The sequence below is a fragment of the Canis lupus genome, chromosome 31 (assembly GCF_048164855.1).
Source record: "Canis lupus baileyi chromosome 31, mCanLup2.hap1, whole genome shotgun sequence".
Taxonomy (NCBI): Eukaryota; Metazoa; Chordata; class Mammalia; order Carnivora; family Canidae; genus Canis; species Canis lupus.
Genome location: NC_132868.1, coordinates 21,917,805 through 21,935,123, shown reverse-complemented (window position 1 = coordinate 21,935,123; position 17,319 = coordinate 21,917,805). Strand labels below are relative to the sequence as shown.

Genomic DNA, 17,319 nt, shown 5'->3' with positions numbered 1-17,319 from the left:
AGAGAGGCAGAGACACACACAGAGGGAGAAGCAGGGTCCGTGCAGGGAGCCCGATGTGGGACTCAATCCCAGGACCCAGGGATCACACCTTGAGCCCAAGGCAGACGCTCAACCATGGAGCCACCCAGGTGTCCCTATTATTAATATTTTAGATAAGTGAATTATTAAGATTAAATTAGTATTAAGTATATTTTAAATAAATATGCTGTATTATTTACATTAAATATTATAACTTATTTTAAAAGATACTATAGTAATTGATACATTGAATTGAGAGCATACTTATCTTTTCAATAAATACGCTGTATGTATGTATATCTATTTATCTATGTAATATATAGTATTATAAGCTTTATTTGTGTTACGTCTACGACCTTGAAAACAAGCCTGGACTGGAGTTTGAAGGGTTGGGGTCAGTTCTGGCTTCTTCAAAACAGATCTGATGGGAAGAGACATCTCATGTCCCCGCTGTGGTATCTGTACTTGTGAAATAGGTATAATATTCCCTGTGTCCCTCACAGGATTATTAAGGGAATCAAATAAAATGTCGGACAGGGATGTGTAAGAACTAAAAGGCAAATCACACACACACACACACTCAGGCCTCTGCAGGGATGAAGCACTGCCTTAGCAATGTTTAGTGGTGAAAGCAAGGGGTTCAGAGAGTGCCCCTGCTTGTCCCAGTGGTGTCAGAAACACAAAATATGACCAGAGAGCTGGGTATCCTGTGGGCCTTAATCTTCACACGATACTGCGAGGCCGTCTGAGAGACTTATCTCATGAAACCCGAGTGTTATTTGGGAACTTATCAGGAGTGTTTCGTGAGGGGAAAGGAGAGCAGAGCCCAGCGTGTCATGGAATATTCCTTCCTTTCTTCCATTCCCCCCAAGCCCTGCGCTGTTGCATTTCTTGCTGTGTATTATTGACAGAGGAAATGCTGATTCATGGTCTGAGTTACAGGAAACCTTGTTTCCTGGTGAAGAAACGAGCCGGGTGGTTCTTGCCAGCATGCGCCTCTGCCAGTTTCTGCCACATGCCCTCTCCTGGGCCTGCACCCAGAGCCACTGAGGAGGGGTAGGGCCAGCTGGGCCTTAACCAGTGAGCTCACTTCCCCTCGGAACTGAATCCAGCACAGGCTCCTCACTGTGCCTCTCTAGGCCCTTCCGGCTCTGACCCCACGATACCTTTCCATCCCATCTCCCACCACTCCCTTCGTGCACCCTCGGCTGTGGCCACACATGACTACTCTCAGTTCTCTGTGAACACCTTGTATTTTCCAGTCGCTATGCCTTGGCTCGAGATGTGCCCTGCCTGGAATGGCCCCTGACCCAGTGTCAGTTCATTGAAATCCTACCCATGCTTCAACTCTGCGCAGTGGCTACCTGCTGTGTGCAGCCTGCTAGGTTGCCTTCTAACATTTCTGTTCTTTTATTGTAAGGGTATTTTCAAGTGTGTACAAAAAGTAGACAAAGCTGTATAGCCAACTTCTATGTTACCATTTCCCAGCCTCAACAATGAACTGATTTCTCTTAAATAGCACTCGATCCTTCCTTCTTTGAGCTCTGCTGGTAACTCTTATGTTTTGCACTCCACTCATATTTGCCGAGTGGTGTGGGAAGAAAGTGAGTCAGTGGATTTAGAATGCTGTTTACCCACCTCCCACAATGGGGAAACTGAGGCCCCAAGAAGTGAAGAGAGTTTCCCAATGTCATAAGACAGGTAGTGGCAACCCAAGACCAGATTCTTCCGAATGGCCTCACAGTCTAATTGGGAGGCGTGGATAATATACTCATAACAAGTATATGCTATTGGACCTCAAGTACTATAGGAGTTCAGGTTAAGTGATTAATAAGTAGGTGTTGAATGAATAAGTTAATCTTCTTTCCAATTGATTAATAAGATGACCCCTTAAGCTTGGCCCTGAGCAGCTCCCTGCTCCTCTCCATGTTATAATCTAATGTCAACATGATGAAGGCACTGGAGATAGCCAATTTATGTGGAGCGGAAAAGCCAGGTCCTTACAAAGGCCAGTGAGAATTAGTGAAAAGTTTAAAATGATAAATTGTCTCAAATAAGTTCTGGGTTATTCCAACATGGAGTAAAGAGTAGATAGTTTGTATCTGAAGAACTAAATGCTTCTGAGTTAATTTAGACTGGAGAGTAGGAAAAGAAATTAAGAAAGTCTTACCTTCTGTGGCTTGGAGCACGTGTGCATTAGATCATCTGGGAGGAAGATATGGAAGAAAGTGTGGAACGATAAAGCAAGAAATAAAAAGACAGCAGGGAAAAATGGCAATTTTTCATCTTGATCCAGATCTGGCTCAAACCTCGATTTTGGAAGTACAGTAAGAGGTCACCTGGATGTCCAGTCTGCAGCACCCTGATCTACTATGTCAAAACAAAAGGAGGGATCTGGTCATTAGCCAAGAAGCTGTTGCCAGTGGAGTGGAAAACAAAACATGTATGGACTTTCCTCATTACATAGAGTTAAAACATAATTTGGGAATACTTTCCTTGAAAAAAAAAATCTCTTGAATCAGATTCTTTTGAAGGGTCACATTTAATCAGTGCCTAATCACGGTATTTCTTTGTGTGGCAACTAGATGAGGGGAGATAGAGGCAGAGGGCTGGACCAGGCATCCATCAGACACTCCGTCTCTACTGTTTCAATGATCCATTAAAAAGGAAGCAGTCACACCAACACCTAGGTCGCAAGGAGGTTCTGAGGTCCACCAAAATAGTGGATAGAAAGTGACTTGTAAGCTAGGAAGTACCTCAGTAAGATCATGATGGCTGCCATTCCTAGAAGCACACTAGTCATAAATAGATGAAACAGGAGGCCTTGCCCTGGAGACAACAGGGGAGACAAGGAAAGAGACAAAGATGGGTTAGTAGAATGATGGGCTTATATTTCACATTTCAGTGTACACTAGAGACCTGGGTAAGAAGAATGTAGGAGAAAATTCTGGGACTTTTGTTCCTCCCTCACATTTGTCACTCTCTGTTGATATTCCTATGAAGATCATCATTAAAGACGTCAGTGTGAAAGCATGGTCTCTCAATCTATTTAAGAGGCAGCAAGTCAAGGGGTAGGTATATAGAGGAAGTGGGCTAGTCAGAACTGTTTTGTGTTTGGTAGGTCTGGAACTGTGAAGAGAGGAAAATGGGTAGAATTTATAAATCCTGTGAGGAGAAAAGAGGACGTAAGGTTTAATGGACAGATGGATGGGGTATATCCCCACGTGGGCTGTGGGAATCCTTTCAAGTACAGGCAGGAACAAAATACTGCTAAAAGGAGACTCATGATAGTCACCTAGATGGAGAGGGTTCTGCTACAGCAGATGATGATTTGTTTTCTGAAATCCATGAGAAAACATTTCCTTCTAAAAAAAAATTTTCCCTCTTCTACCCCATTGTACAGCATGTTCACCCGCATGTTTATTTTCTTAATAAGTTTTTCTTTCTTACATATATATATATACACACACACACACACACAATGGAATATTATTCAGCCATTAGAAATGACAAATACCCACCATTTGCTTCAAGGGCATATATAGGTAGGTGTGGCCTGGCACTAAGTAACCATTACAATCCCCAAAAGTGGTCCTAGGTGCAGCAAATCTGAACTTAACACTTGCTCAGGCCTGAGGAACAGACACTGGAACTGGATCTGAGCCCTCAAAATTCCCACACCTTACCAAACATGTGTGGTTTAGAGCCTTCAAAACAAGAAGGAAAGGCAGGGCTTCTTTTTTTAGCTGTAAAGGATTCAGCTTCTGCTGCACCGTCTTTGTGACAGGACAGCAGGGTTTCCAAGCCAGAAGCATTCAGGGAGTGGCGTGAAGGGCATGGTCATTTAGGGCCTGGAAGGTTTCCATCAGAGAGCTCAGGTGAAGGCCTCAGCCCCTGGAGCCTGCCTCACCAGGAGGGAGCCCAGCAGGAAGAAAACGCTTTGGCCGTGCTGAGCAGAACTCATTAGTGGTGGGGTCAATCCTGAGGTTAATGTATATTTGTTAGACTTTTTTGTTTCCTGGTGTCATGTTTCCATGCCTAAGCCCAGAGTCGCTCTGTAGACTTTGGCATGGATTTAGCAGCATTCTCGCTGAAAGGTGAGGCCAGTCTGTGTATGCAAGAAAACCTCTGAGGTCTGCCCTTAAAAAGACTACAACGTGATTGTTCAGATCAGACAATCAGGCTTCAAGAAGGTACTGAAAGGATGAAGCGTCCATGCTAGTGTGGGTGCAAATGTTTCACAAGAGACTCTTTAGGGGGAAAGGGCACCATTGGAGGGTTTGCTGATTTCTCTGATGTAAAAAGTCCCCCTACGGCCAAGTTCAAGTTACCAACATGACGGTCACGGAGTGTGGCATGTGGAAGAGCTGCCAAGGACCAGCACACCACCGGCCAGGAGTCAGAACAGACACAGCGGGACTCACTCAGAGAAGCAGGAAGAATTGGAACTCAGAGACCAGACGAGGCTGTTAGGTAGGTGTGGGTGTGGGCAGCGCCAGCAGCATACCAAGACCTGCAGGAGGTGACAGGCCAGGTGGCAGTCAGCGTCGTGCCAGCTGTGATAGATGGTCATCTGAAGAAAAACAGCTACTGTTCCCTGGGCGAGACATTGTGATTAGCCCTGTGCATTGTCACAAGTTGTCTCACGGTCATCTCTGCCAGGGTATTTTTATTCCTATTTTGCAGATGAGGAGATTGAGGCCCAGAGAGATCAAATAGCTGCTCGGGTAAGAAGCGGTGGAGTTAGAATTCAAATCTGGAATCTGTTTCCACTATGCTGTCAAATCAGACAGGATGTGTGGCTGCTGGTGGCTGATGGTAGTTCCTGGGGAGGCTTGACAGCTCTGTGGGAATGAGGACACTGGTGTTTGTGGAATCAGGGATTCAACATCAGGGATGAATCAGGGGACCTAGGGTGTGAGGTCAGAGAGGACAGACCTCAGGAGGGTCACAGAAATGGCCTCCAGCCTGAAGCAGAGCTAAATACCAGTCAGTCCTGGTTGTGGCAGCTGGGTCCCCAAGAAAGGGCCCTACGTGGGACGTAACTATGGACATCTGTGTTTTATATCAATATGGTGTCTACAATGCTTCAAAACTATCATACAGTCTATGGAAGCTAATTTGAAAATGCAAATATGCATTTAATTAATATATTACTTGTGACCTTATGTGACTCACTGGCAGAGTAGAGGCTGGTGTGAGCTGTGCGCTGTGGAAGGCATGAAGGCTGGGTGAGGGGACCCGTGCAGCCACTGTGGGGATGGAGGCCCAGGTGAGTGAGCTGTTGGGGGAGGGCTACAACAAAATATCCCAAAACTGGTGAGATAAGGGATAAGATCCAGAGGGAGAGAGGGAAGAAATTGTGCTAGAGAAAACCAGGGGAAGATCACCTTCCCTTTGGAGGATCAAGAAGGTCCAGTTTTGGAAGGATCTAAAGGATCTCCAGGGATTTAATGTGAGGCTAGCTTGAAAGGGAAACCTGACTGGTGATAGGTCACTGGGGACTTGGACTTAACTTCACCAGTCTTTCCTATCTGTAGATAGTTTATGCTTTGAAGCTCCTTTCCCAACTTGAAGCGTTTAATTGTACCTCCTAACCCTAGTGTTTTTGTGTTAAATGGCAGTGGCACAAAGTGGAAAATTAGGGTATTATATAAAGGAAAACCATGGGAGATTCAGGTGGGCTGCTGTCATTATGGATGTCCCATCTATGGGGGACGAGCCTCCCTCTTCACTCTTGGGTGCTAGTAGCCCAAATCCGTGCCGTTGCATGGGTGATTTCATTTCACCCTGCTAATAAGTGGCAAAGGGAGTATCTGAACCTTGGACACCCTTCAGAGCCAGAACCTATATTATTAGGGCAAACCATATGAAGTGGTCTTTCTTTTACATCATTTAGATTGAATATTGGTAATTCTATCTCAAGCTATTTTGACCTCCGAGTGCTGAGAGCGTCCTAAAAGTAAACAGATCGTACTGTTCCAGTGAACAGACCCAGTCAACAATCTCAGCTGCAATGTGATGTCCTGCTTCTTGTGTCACATGTGATGCAAACTGTAGGAAAGAATTTTTTTTTTTTTTTCAGAAACAAAGGTGATGAATGTGTGAGATGATCAAACCTGCGGAAGTTACCGGAATGGATTCCCTTCAGATAATGGACATTGGTTAGAGACCCAGAAAGGGATCGCCCAGATGGTGAGTTACTTGGGAGTCAGCATGGTTTCTGGCACATAGTGTTGAATAAATGGTGAACAAAGAATTTATGCTTGTGGAAGATTTCACACTGAGGTTACATAATAATACAGCTCCCCCCCGGTGAGTCCATGCACCACTCACCAACTCAACCTCTTGGCACATGGTTGATACTTTGGACCAGAGCAAATTTTGGCAGAGCAAATGGTGCTGAGGTGGAGGAGTCAGCATTTGCCTAAATTGTTCTTCCATTGGCTGAGCCAGGTGACTTCAGGAATATTGCTTACACTTCTAGGGCCTCCGTTAAGTGGGAAGGCTTATTCTTTCCAGCTTTCTCTCTAGATAGTTGGGAGGATCTTAACAGCTTAGAGAAAGTAAGTCTTTGTGAGCTTAGAAAGAAAAAGCAAAACAAAACGCTTGAGGTAGGAAACAAAACATTTAACCTTGTAGGCAAAAGAGGGACAACATGGCAGCTTGTTTGGAAGTCTGGGAAGGCTCCCCGTTAGTGAGATAGTAGATGGGTCAAAGGGGAGAGTGATAAAGCATTCCTGACACTTTGCCCAAACCTGGCCTAGTGCCTGAATTTCTACTGAAGCCACATCACCAGTAACTGCGGACTCTGACTCAGGAACTTCACCTGCTGCAGAGGGCGATTAGCAGCAGTGCCCACCACCACAGCTGTGGGCTTCCTGCCCCTGCCTGCCCCCGGGCCCCTCTACTCATTCCTCCCGAGCCCCCCCCACCCCTTTCTCCTTTTGGGAACAACTGTGCATAATCCCTGCTCCCCTTCCTGCCCCTTCCCCAAGGCCCCCACCTGCCCTTTCTGATTCTGTGCCAGCAGCTGGTCGGTGAGCAGTGCCAAATCAAACAGATGTGTGTGGTATTGGCCGGCACGTGTGACCAGACTCTCTGTCCAGCCTTGTCCCTGAGCAGGGCTCTCTCTCTAGAGGGTCGAAGCCTGGGCACTCCCTGTCAGGGGGAAGGACAGGCCCGAACAGAGAAGTGACCAGAACCATGGCCTTCTGACTGCCTTTGTCTCCCTCCTCCTCCTCTTGGCGATTCTTTATTGATCTCTCTTGGCGCAGCACCTCTTCCCCTTCTTTGTTACTTGTCTTGTATTTTTGTTTCTTATTTAAAAAAAAAAAAATTCATTCTCATTAATCAAACTCACGAGACTTTCATGCATCGGATTTAGAAAAGAGGGCAAAACAGAATCTTTTAAAAACGGGTTTTAAAGTTCAAGTTCTCCTAGGTTAATAAAAGACATCACAACGGGCCAGAAACCAGCCAGAAAAAGAATAACAGCTGGTCGGCTTCACCGCAGCCCGCCCAAACCGGGGGCCTTCAAGATGTCACTTCCTTCCTTCCTTTCTTAGTCAGTGGCATGCAAAATTCATGGCAATTCTCAGAACTAGGTACCCTTGCAAGTGTCTTTGATTTTTCTGTACAGTTGGCTAATTCTACTCACTCCCACCTACCTGTCTAAGTGGGCATGACTTGAGAACAGCAGCAATTAAGCCAAGAGAGTCCTGTGACACATCAAAGCCCTCTGGAATAGTGAAATCTCATTGAAAATAAAATTAGCGGGTCTAGCATCATGATACAAAAATTGCTCCGTGTTTTAAAGTATACATATTTTTCCTTATGAACCTTCGGAGGGAAACAGCCTGCATCCTGCATAGCTGCTAGTTGGGAAATGGTCCCAGCAGAAACGAGAAACTGCAGCAAAATAGTAATTCATACTCCAAATCATAGTCTTAAATGTTGATAATGATTAGTGGCGCACCTGAGCGTCTCAAAATTCCACAGACATGCATGCCTTTTGCATTTGATGATTGAATAGAAAGTACAAGATTAGTGAAGTAGGCCTTGCGTAGGTTTCTGTATATGGCTTAAGAGAGCATCCGCATTGAAGAAACAATAAATTATAAGAACGAGTTTCCCATTTTGCCCTGACTTCCAGGAAGCTCAGAGCCGAAGCTGAATCTGATGCCTCACCCAACAATTATATTAGCCTTGCCATTTCTTTTCGCTCTAATCCAAGTTTCTAGCTCTAGTTTTGTTTACTGCTCAGCGTATATCTTCTTTTATGTCACAAATCGCCCCAAATTCTTTTTGGAAAAAAGGGTGGCATACCAACTATAGGGAATCCCATAAAAGCGACTTCTAATAATGATGATGATAATGATTCATGACACTTCACTTTCTACCTTTAATTAGTTATTTATGTACTTGTTGTAAGGTTCTCATTAGACTGCAGATTCCCCGAGGGCCCGAGCTGGGCTTCAGGGCACAGCATCTCCCCTGAGGTGGGTGTTTAGCAAGATTCTGCTGGATAAATACAGCCTTCGGGTGACTTTCAGAGAAAATAGGATGAGGTTTTCTTCCCTTTCTTTTCCATTCCTTTCCTCTCCCTTTTCTCTTTCTTCAGAGGAGACTCTATTGATGTAGCTTCTGCAGACAGGCAGCTCTGAGCTAATATATGGGGCTGCTGCTACGGTGCTGGGTGAGAAGTGATTTTCTTCTCTTTCCCCTTTGAAGACCATCGTAAATTTTTCCTTCCTCTGCATTGTTCTCTCCCTCTTCCTGAATAAGGCTCAGTAATGTTCTCCTACATAAATAATAACCACTTACATTTACATAAGCATCGGTAACATTGGCACATCCCTTCCAGAAAGGATTTGAGATGGGCATCTGAGAGGATTTTAAATTTTACAGCGTACTTCGACTGCGGTGGCGGCTGTTAGCAGCTAATACTTATTGCGTGCTCACCCTGTGCCAGGCACTAGGCAAGGGCTTTTTGGATACTATCTCATTTAGTCCTTGCAGTGGTCCTGTGGAGGAGCTACTGATGTACCCCACTAGCCATGAGAACAGACGGTGAGGCCCTGGACCTTGCCCAGGGTGGCACAGGTAGCAGGGAGCGGGATTGGGCTTTGACCCCTCACTTCTGAGTACAAAACCCAGGCTCCTACCCTCTCTCCATTTACTGCCTTTGAGTCATTAGTCCAACCCACCAAAACAGGCAAAGTGGGAGCGATTAATCCTGTTCTATAGATGGCAGGAAAGAGGAAGAGCAGTGTTTGAGTGCCGATGACATCCAGGGCATTGTGCTTCACTCACAATATTTCATTTGGTCCCTCCAGTCATCTCGCAAGGCAAGCAGCAACATCTGTGTCACAAACGAGGGGGACAGGAGCTATGAGCGCTTACTTAACTGGCACAGACACCTGGATGAGAGGGTAGGATTTGATTCTGGGTCTGTTTGGCTCTAAAGTCCATGTTTTCCCCCTGGACATGTGGAAAAACTGGCCCAAGTTCACATCATGAGGTTACGAAAACAACACCAAGTTTGGTATAAACTAGAGTTTTTAAAGTGCCCTTTTTAAGGTTCTGGTGTCCTGCTGAGGTCAAAAAGTACAGCGTCTGTCTGGCTACTGAGTGTCTTTCCCCATGTGCCCTTGAGTGGGGGGAGCATCTTATTATGACTTGACAAGGCGGATGCAATTGAATTTCCATCTCATTCAGAGCAGAGAGAGAATAGCTTTGGGAACGAGGCTAGTTTGAAACAAGGGCTCCTGAAGCTAATTAAAAGCTAGGCTGGAGCTGTGCTTTTCATTCCTTAAGAATGTTCGACCTCATTAAATAGGAAAAAGCAAGTGGAATTTTCTGATTTTTTTTTTTTTTTTCAGGTTCTGCAGTGGTTGGGGACTCGGAGCAAGTGAGACATACTTCTACGGCTTCTTGTTTGCACAGTATCTCTGACAACGTCACTGTCGTGAGGAAGACTTAACCCTTCTCGAGTGCTTCGCACCTCAGGAGAGGGCAACTGGGCAAAGCAAACACAGAAGGACATCCTGGGTCCTGCTTCAGGCTCCCAGTCCCCTGCACTCCCTCGCCTCTCGATTGCAAGGGATGGAGAAAGCGTTTGCAGGCTCCAGCACAGTGGAGCAAATGGCTGGCCTTTGGAAAAACCTCCCTTTCAGACACTTGGAGCTAGCCTGCAGTCACGGCCACAAGGTTCCAGCCAGAGGAAATAGAAAACTTGGCAGGCTTTCCATGGGGCTTCTAGATGGAACAGAAGAGCCTAAAACCCTGTTCTGTTGTTTGGACTTGGGACTCCCTGTGGCCAGGAGTCAGTCAGGGGCCATGTGCTCAAGCCACCAAGCTACCTGGGACCACAGAGATCGGGCTGGGAGAGGTACATCCTGGAAATCCTTAGGTTTTGATTTAAAAACCTCCTCCTACAGGACACCTGCGGGGTGCCAGGCCCTGTGCTAGCAGCTTTGCATATATTATATCTAATCTTTCCAGCCACCTTGCATGGTAGGTGTTATTACCCTCATTTTAGAAGTGAGGAAGCAGAGGTGCCAGCTATGATCTTCTGCGTGGCTCTTGGCCCTGCTAATAGAGCACAGTTGGAAGAGTCCTAGTTTCGTGAAGTATCTGAAATGGAAGGAACATTAGAGGTCATGTCTGCCTTGTGAGGATAATGATGAAAAGAGATCCAAAGCCAGAAATGTAAATTAATCTGCTCAAGGACACACAGCAGAGCTGACACCTTCACATCCATCTCTTCTTTCCCATGTAATAGCAGGAGAACAGAGAGATGTAGTTGCCACCTGGGATGAATGGAACAAGTGTCAAGGCCTGCTCTGTCTCTGTCTCTAAGCGATGATCACCACAGGCATGGCAGTTTTCAAAGGTCTTCTCACTTGATCTGGTCGACATGTCTTAAAAATGAGAGAAGGGGAAGCTTTGCCGTTCTGGGAGGATGAAGTAAGCTGCCGATGAAAAAAAGTGCACATCCACGTCTGTAAAATGTTTTCAGCCTCTCACGATAAAAGTGGCGGAGGCGAGTCAACGATTTTAGAATTTTCTTTTTTCCTTCATCTCGTAAACTTAGGTGTCACACACTGCTAAGTCTTTGCTTCCACAGGGTGGCAAATTTGCTTCTCTCTCTCTTTGGTTTGCTCCAAATTGCTTGGGGTTCCATCAGAAAGCTCTTCTAGGAATGTCCCTGCATTATCTCATGAAGTCTCTAGGGAGTGTATAGTCTACAGTCAGCGCCATAACATAAACACCAGTCTCCTTGAGCCACATGTGGGATTGCCCAGACTCTGGCATCTTGGAACTCAGAAATGGTGCATGTACTGGGGTCTGGCTGCAGCACCATGTACAGCATAGTTAAGAAGCACTAGGGCTGAGAGGGAACGGGGAAGCTGTGATAGGGTCATTTGCAAGGGCATGGAATAAGTAGTTTAGATGATTGGTTCTATTTTTCACTTTGCATATTCTGTAAGAGTCAGTTTTATTTATCTGTTAAGTGAATATAATAACGGATAAACCTGCTTCTAAACGGAATGAGATACAAAATCTACACACGTTCAAGAGTCTGTCTGAGCCGGCCTTAGCTATGCTCCCTATGCTTCAGCCACTGGAGGGCTTGCTGATCCCTGAATGTGTCATGACAGTGCCCATGGGAAATAAGAGTAATACCTTCTTCAGTTTGCTATCTATGATTTACCCTCTAGTCAAAAAGGATTTGACACTTTGGAGTTAAACTTTCACGTACATTTTCCCATTTAGCCCTCAAAAGGACCCTGTGAAAGAGATCTTTCTTCCCATTTTGCAGATGCCAAATCCAGGCACAGACAGGTGAAACACTAAGCTCAAGGTCACATATATGTTAGATGCAGGAACAATGGGTCTCCTGAGTTCCAACCCAGAATTCTTTCCTCTGTATTGCATGGGACAAGGGCTTAATTCTCCCAGATTTGGAGTATATGTTTGGCCACTAATGCTTTCCTTCAAGATGGGAAAAACACCTGGCTGTTGCTTTTCTACACCACAGTAATGACCACATACCTCATGTGCACACAGGCTTCCCTGCCTTGATTCATCCTGTCCCCTCTGCTGGGAATGCCTTCCTCTCCCCTTCTCCGAATGACCAACTCCTCCTAATTCCTTTTAAGGCCACATGCTATCTGATTAATTTCCTTTTTTATGTCCCACGGTGCTTTTCATGTCTTCACTACAGCAAGTCAGTGGGCAGTAAGCCATAGCCAGGTGTGTCTCATGGAGTCACAGGGGGGACAGAACCCAGTGACCAAGTAGAGGGAAAGCTTGTTCAGATGCAGGATCAAGTCTTCATTTTTATATTTTCATAGTGGATATTTGGCAGATAATTGACCAGAAGTTGCTCAGAGCCTGAAAATCAGCCTGCTTCTAGAAAGAAACAAAATGGCAGGAGAGAAGTAATGTAGTAAATATGGAAACCAGGATCTCAGCCCTCACATTGCAAACTGAATTTCTTGAGGCTACAGATAACTTCCTGGAGTGCCTGCGCATTTCAGATGGTTAGGCACACTTTGGAGGGACTCTTGGAATTTTTTGGGAGATGGGTCTACCAGTAGTTCCTGTTTCGAGTGAGCCTTAGCTCCCTCAACCAATGCCTTAAGAGCTGACTGCTGGCGTGCCATGTTCTGTTGCCTTAGCCTGAATTTTTCCTTCTAAGTGTCAAAAACAACAATAGATGGAGAAAATGAATTGAGTGTGTGTGTGTGTGTGTGTGTGTGTGTGTGTGTGTTGGGGGTGGGGAGCAATCCAGGAGTCCCAGAATAACCTCCAGTTTGGTAATAATTTATCTTATTTCATTGTTAATTTTGCAATTAAGCAGGCGTACTTTATATGCCCGAATGACCCATGGATTGTATCTTAATCAAATTAATGTGTCTAACATAAGACTGATTCAGTGTTCAACTGTGAGACTGACAAATGACGCAAAGCCCAAGTTTTCTCTTTCCTTTCTCTCTCCTCTCCCCGCAAAACCCTCCATCACGAAAGGTCAACTGACTGAAAAGCTGTTGTTTTGATGGCTGCCATGAGATCCTATTGGTTAAAAATGTGAGAAGGCTGGGTACCTCCCCCCACCCCACTTCAAACCAACTGTATGTGTGTGTGATAGTGTGTGTGTAAGTTTGGATGAAAAAAAATTGTGGTTAATTCTTCTTGTTGTGTACTTCCTGCCACTGACATTTGTTGCTGCTGCTGTGTAATGTAGTTGAGGCTGAGTAGGAGAATGAGATGCAAATGAACTATAGATGTATTCCTTAATTATGGCTACCCTCCTCAATCTCTATTCTTGGAAAATTTGAAAAGTAGAAAAAGGTGACCAGGGAAGCCAGCTAGTTGTTGCATTGCCCTGAAGCAACCCCTTTAGATCATTTTAGTTGATAAGTAATTTGAAAAAAGTATGATTCTGTTTAATAAAATGATATCTATATTTTGAGACTATAAATAATAAATAATGGTTTCTTAAAGAAGACTTTGGGTAAAGGTCTAAGACTTATGTTTTCCTGGGCTTAATTTATCAGCACTTAGAGGGACTTCAGCAATAGTTTCTCATCCTCATCTGATCCATTTGCCAGGATTAGTGAGATATTTCTTAACTCTAATCAGGTCACATCTCTTCCCTGTTTAAAACCTTTCAATGGCTTCCAATTGCACTAAGTTCAAAGTGCTTGCCATGGTTTATGAGACCTATATAATATGCTCCCTTCTTGCCCTCTGACCTTCTCTCTCTCCCCTCCCCCTTACTACACTGGCCACTTGCTTTCCAGCCTCAGGACCTTTGCAAAGGCTATTTCTGCATTTTGCCCCTCTGCTCCCATCCTGGCTCATAGAGTAATGGTCACCTGTACAGTCAGGCCTTTCCTGACCCACCGATGAAAACTATGCCATTCTTTCTATTATGTCTCTTCACACTTCCCTATGCTTTCCCTTTCATGAATATGTGATAATTTGTAATTTTATATTTATTTTTCTACTAAAGTTTTGTTTAATGACTGTTTACTCACTACTCTATAAGCTTTATGTCTGCTTGATTTGCCACTGTACGCAGTTCTGGGCATATAGTAGGAGCTTAATTAATATTTATTGAAAGAAAGAATGGGCAATGCATTGACTTTCATAATACTTGAGATTCCTTAGCCACAGAATGGGAATAGTCATCTTTATTCAATAGCTAGCTATGGAATTCAACTTGACATTTGTTTTACACAGAACTTTGAGATGTTAGGATATTGGTTGGCCATGGAAGGAATGTGAGACCAGGAGTTTTGTTTTTTGTTTTTCCCCTCCATTCAGAGTTCAGTGGCTTGCGTACTAGGGATTAGACACAGCCCCTGTTCTTCCTCCCATGCCAGGCCAGGGTAGCTGCATCTCTGCTGCATCTCCCTTCTTTTAGCCCCTCCAGTCATTGTCTCTGCTTTTAACCAGCCTGGGAAATCATAGGGAATACATATATCAACAATTCAAGGTTCACTCCTCACAATTCTCCCTTTATTTAGGAATTTCTTGTTGCCTAAATAATCTTGGAGACTTTAAAAGAGATGTTGAAACAGTCTAGGCCAGAGCCTAAAGTTTTTTCAGGTATGTTCCTACCAAACCCATGGCTCTGATTCCTTTTCAGTCCAAAAATTTCTTCCAGAGTGGATACAGAAATCTGAAAGAAGGTGAGAACACAAGGAGTCATGTCTTCCAGAAAACCAGTGAATATCTCTGAACTTTGATTTATCTATGAAATGTGGCTAAAACCATCAATCTGAAGGTGCATTTAAGACTAAATTAAATCACATATGTAATAGTATTTTTACAGTATCTGATACTCAATGCTCAGTCAAAGTCCACTTATTATTTATCTACCACTTTCACTTCTCCTTACCCTTCTTTGGTCACTCCAGATGCTACTCTGAGATTCCTTTAGCCCAGGATGGGAAAGAGTATCATGACAGTTGGCCCACCTGTTCATCAAGAAAGTGGGAAAGTGTGTTGTGTTTAGTCGATGAATCATTGAGGAGCATTGACCTCACATAGGATTTTCCATCTCAGCTCTGTGTATGTGCTGGATTTCAGCCTCTAGAATTCCAGTATGCGGAGGGGTTTTAATGGTAAGCAAATTCAATCTCCCCCACTCATTCATAACTAGCGGTCTAGTGAACAAAGCAGTCTTTGGTAGAACCACCCCACTTTCTGATTTTGCAAACATGCTTCATTTCCACTTCCTAAGGGAGAAAATCCTAGAAAGAATGTGAGATGACCAGAAGGGAACAAGCAGCAGCCTAACTATGGACAAATCCTACCATCAAACCAAAATCTTAAGCTTGCTATGTTGGCCTGAAGAACAAAATGGTTGGGTTGTCAATCATGGAGGCTTTTGATTGTTTGTTTTGTTTTGTTTTAGTTATCTTAAAGTAGTAAGGTCCCTACCCCCCAAGAAGCTAAGTGGATGAGGGATGTGGAGAGATACTTATAGAAGACTGATGCTCTGCCTTGGACAGTATGATGCCTGCCTGGGAGAAGTGACCAGGCTGGCAACATCTGAAAAAGGTGAGAGAATCTCCTGGTTTCCAGTCTGTTCTTTTCAAATTTGTGTGCCTTCCAGTAGAAATAGTTTTTGGCCCTGCTAATTTTGTTCTTTCCCATGTCTGCACTGTAGGGTTCTGCTAGATTCTCAGGCTGGGAGATAACTTACTACTCTGTGCCAGATTCCTCTTCTGAGATTTCTACTCCTTGAAAGGTGCCAGCCTAGAATCGAAGAGTTGACTAATTTGAGTTGGTGGATCTGAGTTCATGTGCCAGCTCTGCCATTTACAGAATTGTGACCACAGCCTGTGGCTTCAACTCCTATGCCACAGTTTTCATATTGGTGAGTGGAGGAAGATGGTGTGTACCTCATGGAACTATTAGGAGAGAGCATGGAAGGCATTGAAGAGTGCCTGGCACTTGGCCAACAGTCAAGGCTAGTTGGCTCCATTCCTCGACCTGCCTCCCATATTCCTCTGTGTTCTTTGCTATGGAAGGAGCCTGACAAGCATCAAGGACTATGAGGAAGATGAAAGAGAAAACTTCAGGAGGTAATGGTCTTATAGACTTCAAGAGGGAGGTTTAGTAGGTTAATTTTGTCCAGGAAAGAGTCTTATCTTTGGAACTTACAACAAAGTTTGGTTGTGCAGGACTAAGACCTGGCAATGAAACTGAAGCTGTGGACAACCTTTCTAGTCTGGATTTATGGTGCTATTTTGAAATACACCTAAAATCCCAAAGGAATAATTCTGTTACAGAATTATATATTTGCCTTTTGTAGAAAGTGGTCTTTTTAGCAATGCTGCAGGAAGCTGCATTGAAGTTTATCTGTTAATATTTGACAAAATAAGGGAGATACCCGCTCCATTGTTGCAGACTTTTCAATGAGGAGGACAGAATATTGAATAAGTAATCACAATGAATTGAGCAAATGCTCTGAGAGGGGTAGCACGATGTTGAGAATACTTAGTTGGGGTACTAACTTAATTTGGTGGTTGGGTGGGAGGTGGCCAGATGTGGTCAGGGAAAGCTTCGTAGAAGAATGGCATTTAAATTGAGACCTCAAGTCTACATGTAGAGTCAGAGGGTGTTCCAGGTAGAAAAACCAGCATGTGCAAAGGCCCCAGGTGAGAGAGCATGAAGTAAGGTCGAGGACTTGAGGAAGCTTGGTTGGGGTGGGATAGAGGGCAGTAGGTGGAAATTAGTCAGAGAGGTAGGCAGGGCCAGCTCATGAACTTTCTGGGAAGCCAAGATGAAGGATTTAAACCCTATCCAAGAATCATAAAGTGTTTTGCTTGAAGAGTGATCATAATCAGCAAGGTTGGCTCCTGGGTGGGGCATGTTTTGACACATCTTAAGCAAGAGGTAAAGGTGGCCTGGACTTAGGCAGTGACAATGGAGCGGAGAGAAGAGGAAGGATCAGAGATGTTTTGGGGAAACATTGCCAGGACTTGGCCATGGGTTGGATGTGGTGTGCTTGTGGAAGAAGGAGGTGTCAAGGAATCCAGGATTCAGGCTAGGTAGGGTTCAGTGAACAAGAAGCAGGTGTTGACAGAGAAAGGATGAAGTTCAATGTGAGAGCTGGGTGGATGGTTTAGTTTATAGACAAGAGCTAAGATGTAGATAAAGATTTAGGGGTTAGCGGGATGTAGATCACTGTTTCTCAAATTATACCCAGGTACCACCTGCATCAGACCCACCTGCTGTATATAATAAACAAAGACTACAGGAGAAGGCTGGGAT

At 44.5% G+C, this 17,319-nt stretch overlaps 1 long non-coding RNA gene across 12 annotated transcripts in view; it reads left to right on the top strand.

Annotated features, from left to right (window-relative positions):
* The window catches only part of LOC140622178 (uncharacterized), an 81,315-nt gene that overhangs the window by 38,452 nt on the left and 25,544 nt on the right, over positions 1-17,319 (top strand). For 9 of the 12 annotated variants that reach the window (XR_012021899.1, XR_012021901.1, XR_012021902.1 and 6 more), the window contains 4 exons: positions 6,104-6,213; positions 9,903-15,161; positions 15,455-15,600; positions 15,710-16,127. This is a non-coding gene — a long non-coding RNA (uncharacterized lncRNA). The remainder of the gene's footprint in view (positions 1-6,103; positions 6,214-9,902; positions 15,162-15,454; positions 15,601-15,709; positions 16,128-17,319) is intronic. The other 3 variants (XR_012021896.1, XR_012021897.1, XR_012021895.1) reach the window with 3 other exon arrangements.